This window comes from Maniola jurtina, chromosome 4, assembly GCF_905333055.1.
Source record: "Maniola jurtina chromosome 4, ilManJurt1.1, whole genome shotgun sequence".
Classification (NCBI taxonomy): Eukaryota; Metazoa; Arthropoda; class Insecta; order Lepidoptera; family Nymphalidae; genus Maniola; species Maniola jurtina.
The window spans coordinates 15996961-16005467 of record NC_060032.1 but is presented as its reverse complement, the minus strand read 5'-3'; the positions used below and the strand labels follow the sequence as shown (position 1 = coordinate 16005467).

Below are 8507 nucleotides of genomic sequence, written 5' to 3'. Positions count from 1 at the left end.
TGATTGGTGAATTATATCTGAACTTTTCAATCAATTGTTATAATATTCAAAAGCTCATAATTTTTTTTTCCACTTGGTAATCATTTGATAATGTAATGAATAGACGTACAAATACGTAGTTATAAATTTTTGCGATAAACAATTGTTTTAAGGTTTTGAAAATTACCGGTCTCGAGCATCAAATTATTTTTAAATAAAAATGTGGACCTACACCTTGCTGAATCTTGTCTAGGGAGACATATTCAATTCTTGACTTGATTTTTGACTTTGCCTTTGACTTTGTTTGACCAATAGCTTTGAAAATACCTTGCTGCATCTAGGATATTTGCAGACAATATCAACGGTGCCGCATGCAGGATGCAAGGCAATGCGCGTGTGTGTCGGGTTGTCATTGACACGAATCAGGTTGTCGCACCGACTCAAGGAGCTGCTATACTAGTACCGTTCACACAAAAATATAATCTTGAGTGTTGTAAGCGGTCAAATTAATACTGATATTACCAATACGAAAGTGCGTCTGTTTGTCTGTCTGTTTCTCTGTCTGCTAGCTTTTCACAGCTCAGCCGTTAAACCGATTCTGACGAAATTTCGTACAGAGACAGTTTTCATCCTGGGGAAGGACAGGCTACTTTTAATCCCGGAAAAGCAAAGAGTTCCCGCGGAATTTTTAAAAACCTAGATCCACGCGGACAAAGTCGCGAGCATTAGTTAGTTAATGATAATAATAAATCTATCTGTAATCTGTCGATAAGTTAGGTACTTAGCAACGTTGTTATTTGTCACAAAAGGTCATACAATTTTTAACAAATAACAATGTTTCTAAGTTAATTATAGAAATACGAAAGACAGAGATATTTTGTTTGTTTCAGTGGATTAAGACGTATAGCTTTAAGCTTTTGGTTCCTTAAATATCATGGACCGACGCAAAGTAAAGCCTGCTTCTCTATAAATTATCGAAAGATAATAGAAAGATAGGATCGATTGTTAATTTTGGCCGTAGGACCTAAGAAGCGGCCAGGGTTCCATCCCGGGCATGCACCTCTACCTTTTTGGAGTTATGTGTGTTAGTATCACTTGCTGTAACGGTGAAGGAAAACATCGTGAGAAAACCTGCATACCTGAGAAAATGTTCTCAAAAAGTGTGTTAAAAACTTTTTTCATCAGTCCTAGTTGATAAAATGATCTAAAAATTAATAGTTTTTTTTTGCTATCGGTTCTGTAGCGTAATTAAGGTAATATGTTGTACGCGTTTCCGTCGACTGCCCGTTCGGTAGGTCAGGAATTAATGTAATATACGCACACATAAGACTCACGTCGTTAGGCCTATGTTACGTTATGTACAGCAGATAATTGGGCCTTACGGATCCTTTCTAATATTAGGTTAGGCCTTACATACTCGGACAGTAATTAATTGCACCTATAAATACTAGATGATGCCCGCGACTTCGTCCGCGTGAATTTAGGTTTTGAAAATCCCGTGAGAACTCTTTGATTTTTGGGATAAAAAGTGGCCTATGTCAATTTCCGGTACGCAAGCTACCTCTGAACCTTTCATATAAATCGGTTGAACGGATGGACCTTTGAGAATCCCGTGGAACTCTTTCATTTTCTCGAATAAAAAGTAGCCCATGTCCGTCCCCGGAATGTAAGCGAACTCTGTACCAAATTTTAACAAAGTCAGTTAAACTGTTGGGCCTTGAAAAGCTAGCAGACAGACAGACAGAAACACTTTCACATTTATAATATTATTAAGTATTTAGTATGGATAAAAGTCCATTTGTTGGTACCTACAAAGACTTCCATATTAGGAAATCATCATCACCATCATCATCAAGCCATTGCGAATCACTACTTAGCACGGATGTCCTCTCAAAAAGACAAGGGTTTAGGCCGTAGCCCACCACGCTGGTCAAGTGCAACTTGGCAGACTTCACACACCTTTGAGAAAATTATGGAGAACTTTCAGGCATGCAGGTTTCCTCACGATGTTTTCCTTTACCGCCATCGACTTTTAACAAAATAGTTACCTTTTTTTTTTCAATTGTAGCAAAAAAAGTCCAATGTTTCCTAAATAAAAAGTTTAATCAATGGAGCAAAAAATACATATACACGTTGATATGTAATGTACCTAAGTAGGTCATTGCACTTCATGAACAAATAACAAATACTATATTGATAAGAGCACAGCAGATAACCACCTATTATTATAACCATAACCGCTACCGCTAGGATGGACATTGTATAGGTTCACTGGAAAATATGTGTAAATTAGTTATTTTTTGTGCCGATTCGAAATGCCCCACCGAGATTTTCATAGAACTAACTTGAAATTTTTCACATCTTTAGAATTATGGAGATCTAATTCAAAATGTAAGGATTTCGAGTTTGAGTGATAAAATGACTATACTAGTGGTGCGTTTTATGTACCTAACATCGTTTGGGAATTTTGATAGATTATAATAGTTTTGTTAAGAGCTCATATTATTATGAAAAAAAAATTGAATTAAGTACCTACTTGCAAATATAAATTTTCAGATTGAAATAAAAAAAAACAAACCCTGTTTTCAGAAAAACTACAAGTCTCTAAAAAAAAAGAAATAAGATTGTACTTAAAACAGTGCCTACCAACTTAAAATAAAAACAGTTTTTGTATATTTTCAGCAGATATTCAGATTCAAATCACATAACTAAATACATGAAATAAATAGAATTGTGTACATCATGCAAATATAAGCTCTACGTTCACAACAATAGAGTCGTAAATCTGATCACAACTGCTCACTTAAGTACAGTTGGCAAAGATTATGAAATAGAAAATATATTATAGAGATTAAAGAACTTATTCCCGAGATCATAAGTGCAATTTTCCGATGTCAAGTGCATGCATAGTCAAATAGGAAAAGATACAAGCGATTGTAGAACTTATTGCTTGAGAATTAAGAGGTGTGTTAGTAACATTTAGTTAGATGCATGTGGGATTAGGTATAGTTTGCACGTGAGTACTATCGACCCTACCACCCGCTACTCCGCTATCGGTGTACTTAGTATGAGATTTTATATCTCACGCAACGTTGATAGTATTCGAGAACGAAGCACGCGAAGTCTGTCTTTCTGCCTGCGGACAGACAGACAGACAGAAATTCACAGTTCTCTAGCTCGTAGACGGAATGAGTTACAAACCTGAAATATTATCTAAGTTATCCGTTTTACACCATTTTTGAGACGGGATCTATCTCAAAACTAGATAGGAATATAAAATTCCGGTGTATTGTTTTATGTATATTCATTTAAACCACTTTATTGCTTAAAACTATGACAAAGAATAAAATATAGGTTAGATATTATGTGCCATGTCATAAATTAAAAAAAATAGTTTGTTAGCTGTGACCGAAGCAATCAAACATATTTTGGGAGTTTCTTTCACGGTTTGTTGCGATGTCTAGCGAATTCTATCAACGACAACGTCGGTGTTATGTAAAATCTCATACTAAGCAAACTGCACATGTCATTCGACGTATTAAATAATCAAGGACAATCTATGCGAGATAGTTTTATGTTTGCGAAGTGAGTAAGGTCGGGAATGTAGGTTCAATAAATGATTTATAAGATTTTGTTTATATTTATGCCTAGTTTGTCCCGGTTTGTAAATCGTATCATTTATTCATCAATCAAAAGGGGGGCAAGTGTCGAACAGACCGTTCACACTATTTATTTTTCCATATATTTTCGATACTATCACATTCTCCAACTAATTCGGCTGACTGTACTCTGTTGGAGGCTGTACGGAAGGCATTGCAGAAGGGTGTGTCAACCGCTTCTCTGATTTGGTCGCACCAACGTCTCGGGCTACGTCCGCGGGGTCTCCTTCCTGCGATATTGCCAGTGACCAAGAGTTTTTCTAATTACTAGCGTGTTATTGCTAAATACAATTTTAATTACATTAATCAATGGGTTACTCACAATGACATGACATGTTTAACAAAACTTATCACATAATTCGTATTCACGCTTTTCTCAAAATTCCTGTAAGCTCAAAAGAGTCTTGGAATGTTTAATATCTTCCTATCTTCTATCTATTTAATAAAACTTTCAAAAATATAGCCATGGTCACTTTGGATGATGTGAGTCTAACGATAGGAGTTATAGTGGAATAAAGAAACTCACGTACAAACATGCATGGACCCTGAATACACTCCCTTTTTATGGCAGCCGTGTAAAAAAATAATATATGCAAGCAAATAATTGGGTCGGAAATGCACTACTTGACTGAGTTAGCATCATTAGGTAGGTACTCACATGAATCATATCTAAATCCCTTTTAATCTGGCGACATTTTCCTTCACCTCAATGGGTTTATATAACTTTTTAGGTATGCACTAAGTACAGTTCTAAGAAACTGTTAGGTTTATACTATTAGTATTAGTCATAATTAGGTATTACATGATGAACAGTGAACACGTATGTCATTCTATGTAGTTTTGATTTGAACTACTTAGTTCTCATCTAAAGATATAATATTAATTAACTTTAAAACCATTGAAAAGTTATCTCAATACTTATCACCTTTCAATATTTTTTTTAATTTTAGACTAGCACTTGGCTGCAATCAGACCTGCTGGCAAGTGATGATGCAGCCTAAGATGAAGCGCGCTTGCTTAGAAGATGTCTATTCAATGCACTCTTGACTTGATAGTACCCATATTAAAAGTGGAGGGGAAAACTGATGCCGGAAAAGCGTTCCTTAACCTAGCGGTTCAGATTAGAAACGAGGAAGCAGACCTTGACGATGCCTTGCAGTACGATGATAGAAAGGTGAAGGAGGAACCAGGTCTAAAAGCTGTTGTGCACATTCTTCGAAATATATCCTGTAGAATAAGTATCGATAGACATAATTTATCTCAAACCAACTTATCTCATCTGAAACTTGTGTCACTATTTGCATAATGTTTTAGGTTCATAATAATAAGATGTTAAATCTAAGAAACTTAGTTCAGTACGTTACCTCGTGAACGGATTACTTAGGTTTAAGGAAAAAAAATCAAATCAGCGCTTGGGAAGTTCATATGTTTTCTGTTTTCTGTCGAACGCTTCCTGGTAAAGCGTAGAGTATAAAGCGTAAGAGTAATGAGAAATCTATATGGTTCAGTGTGTCAAGGTGTCTCGTCATCACGACCCCATTTCATTCTGACGCAGAGCTTCGTATGTTCGCGTAGACCTAATTGGGCATCTATTTTGGCTTAAAATGCGTAAGCGGAAAGTTTTTGTTCTGTGATTTATCACATTTGCGTTTGCCCGCAAATCGTTAGCGAGAATTTAAGTTTTTCCAAACACTGTAGATACACTAGTTTTATTCGGTCTTACAAGATCTTAAAAATTATGTAAAATTATTTTGTATGCTTTTATAGCGGTAAAAACTTTCTATAAAATATCTTATATATTTAGCTTTCATAATTTCTGAGGGACTAAGGTTGAAATCTATAGATCGCACTTTGACTTTGCTTAGACTTAAGTTTCAGTTAAAAAGAGACAGATTTAGGTATGTCAGCGGTATAACGGTGTCTCGTTTTAACAGTGTCTCAAGTCTGAGCAAAGTCAAAGTGCGCTCTGTAGATGTTAGCCTTAGAACCATCGCGTGCCAGATAATAAAATTATTTTATAAAAGCTGAAAGTTTCTCTGCGTATTGTCCCCAACACAGGGAGGAACGATCCACGACTATGAATTTCATGGTGGTTTTGAGAGGTGTAAAAATCTTATGTCAAAGTATAAAGTCTAATTTTTTTATATTTTCTTCGGAATAGTATTCTAAATCACCTAAAAAATCTGTTCTTAAATTAATGTATATACTAACTGGGATTTTAAATAAGATGTCAATACCTTCTACGCTTGACAAATCACGTACGCAAAAGCGTGGAGTTTTATCAAAATGGGCGTAATAGTGATTCTTGACGTGTTTCCAGCAACAAAACACCCATAGTGTAACGTCAGTAATATACTCGTACAGTCGGCTAGGTGTTAGGTATACGATCTATATTATGGTATTAAATAATAACGATTTTCCTTGTTACATCAATAGGATGCGCTTTGCACATTCGCAGTAAATAGGTATTTATAGATGTCATCATCATCATCATCATCATCATCATCATCAGCCTGTGGACGTCCACTGTTGGACATCGGCCTTCCCTATAGAGCGCCACCATACCCGGTCCTCAGCCTTCCTCATCCAGCCACTTCCCGCCAGCCGCTTTATATCGTCGGTCCATCGTGCTGGAGGGCGTCCCACACTACGTTTGCTTAAACGCGGTCTCCACTCAAGGACTTTCCGGCTCCAACGGCCATCGCCTCTACGACAGGCATGGCCTGCCCACTGCCACTTCAGCTTGCTAATAGTTTGGGCTATGTCAGTGACCTTGGTTCTCCTGCGGATCTCCTCATTTCGGATCTTATCCCTCAGGGAAACTCCTAACATAGCCCTCTCCATAGCTCGCTGAGCAACTTTGAATTTGTGAACAAGGCCATTTGTCAGTGTCCACGTTTCAGCACCATAGGTGAGGACGGGAAGGACACACTGGTTGAAGACTTTTGTTTTCATTTATAGATGTAACACTTTTATTTTCCCTCTTATAATTTTTGACTTTTGGTCGTACCTATCGAAACATAGCATTTTGCACAATGAACCCTGTGAATGTGCCGTAGGTTCTTTGGAGAAGGCCCGCAACTTCATCAGCGTGGACTAAACAAATTTCAAACCCTTATTTTACCCTCTTAGAGGTTGAATTTTCAAAAATTCAGTCATATTTGCATGCCAATCAGCCCGATCCGTCCAGTAGTTTAAGCTGTGCGTTGATAGATCAGTCAGTTAGTCAAAAACTGGCCTCTAACCTAACCTAACTCTATAAATAAATAGATGTTAGGTATTTTTATTATAAATATGTACTAAGATGTATCAAGTTTTATGCACAATAGTTGTTATTTGTTTATTTCATTCAGGCTAGGATATCTATCTACTCCTAACCGCATACTCGTACGACATACTAGGATAATACCTAAGTCTGTGACAATAATAACACACATCTATAAGTAGGTATAAGTTATTTATGAATTAGGTACCTACTTCGTAAATATGCAGTTCCAAGAAGCTCTGCCTACTGCGATGTATAGGTATGGCTTTTCATACTGATTTTTAAACGACTGTCCAAAAAAGGAGTTTAATGTTAACGTTATTCTCATTTTTAGGGTACCGTACCTCAAAAGGAAAAAAGAAACTCTCATAGGATAACTTTGTTGTCTGTCTGTGTTTAAAATATGCTCACGAAAAAATTAATTTACTAAATCACATTAAGTTGCAGTTTCCTACATGGAAATGTTAGGTACTAAGATGCGGATATCTTGTACGATGGGTACTATTATGTATTCTGAGACGATGGTACGAAACCCTTCTTGTGCGAGTCCGACTCACACTTGACCTGTTTTTTAGGAGGCGAGAAAAAAACTTGCCGAATTGAAAAACTCTTCATCTATTTTGGATATCGGTTACCCAGTAAGTATTTAAGATGGTATCCATTAATGTTATAATACCTGAGTATTACAATTTCTAGGCAGCAAAACCTCGTTAATATCCGATGTAATCGTCATCTTGAGGCTTTCACTTCCGGCCGCGCGGGGGCGCCACTGTGTTTACGGCGGTTGTTTTACGAAATGATGCAGAAAGTATGGCTAATTAATATCTGGAATGTAGGTACTATTAGGAATTAAGACTTAACCTACTTAGTTCATCATCCGACCCATTTTCGGGCCACTATTGAGAATGCTTTTCTGAAGGATTCCTCCAGAATGAGAATAGCTTAGGTCATAGTCCACCATGGCCAGTGCAGGTTGGAAGACTTTACACACATTATGTAGAACTCTCAGGCATACAGGTTTCTTCACGATGTTTTCCTCCACCGCTAAGCAAGTGATATATATTATTATTTGAATACGAATATTTTCATTGATTGTAAATCGACGTTTATTTGCTTAAAACGCATAGTTATATAGCTTCGAGAAGTTCAGGTGCGTGCCCGGGACCGAACCCCCGACTTCTCGGCTGGGTCGTCATAACCACTGGGCTATCACAGTTCATCAAAGATTTACTCTACTTAGTTCATCAGCATGATCAACCCAGCGTCGATTTACTACTAAGCACCGGTCTCCTCCACAATGAGAAAGGCTTGGGTCATAGTCCACCATGCTGACCAACTGTGGATTGACAGATTATTTTGAATATTCTGATATGAAGTAAAGACAGTAGAGTAGGTAAGTACCTATTCTGTATACCGTGTTCAGGAATGAATTTTCTTTATACTGTATTTAGGTTTGTGATTGGCAAGCACACCTGTTGTGTAGTAATAATGCAGCGCATTGAATGGAATATCATTGTCAATATCATTTTCCATTCATGAAAATTAAATCATAACCCTTCCTTTCGGCTTTGCCGTAGTCGGGTAAAAAAAAGACCAATAAAACT

The 8507-nt window shown here is 37.0% G+C and overlaps 1 protein-coding gene across 4 annotated transcripts in view; it reads right to left on the bottom strand.

The window, feature by feature from the left end:
• The window catches only part of LOC123864263 (ecdysone-induced protein 74EF), a 278255-nt gene that overhangs the window by 154167 nt on the left and 115581 nt on the right, over positions 1–8507 (bottom strand). The window lies entirely within an intron of this gene.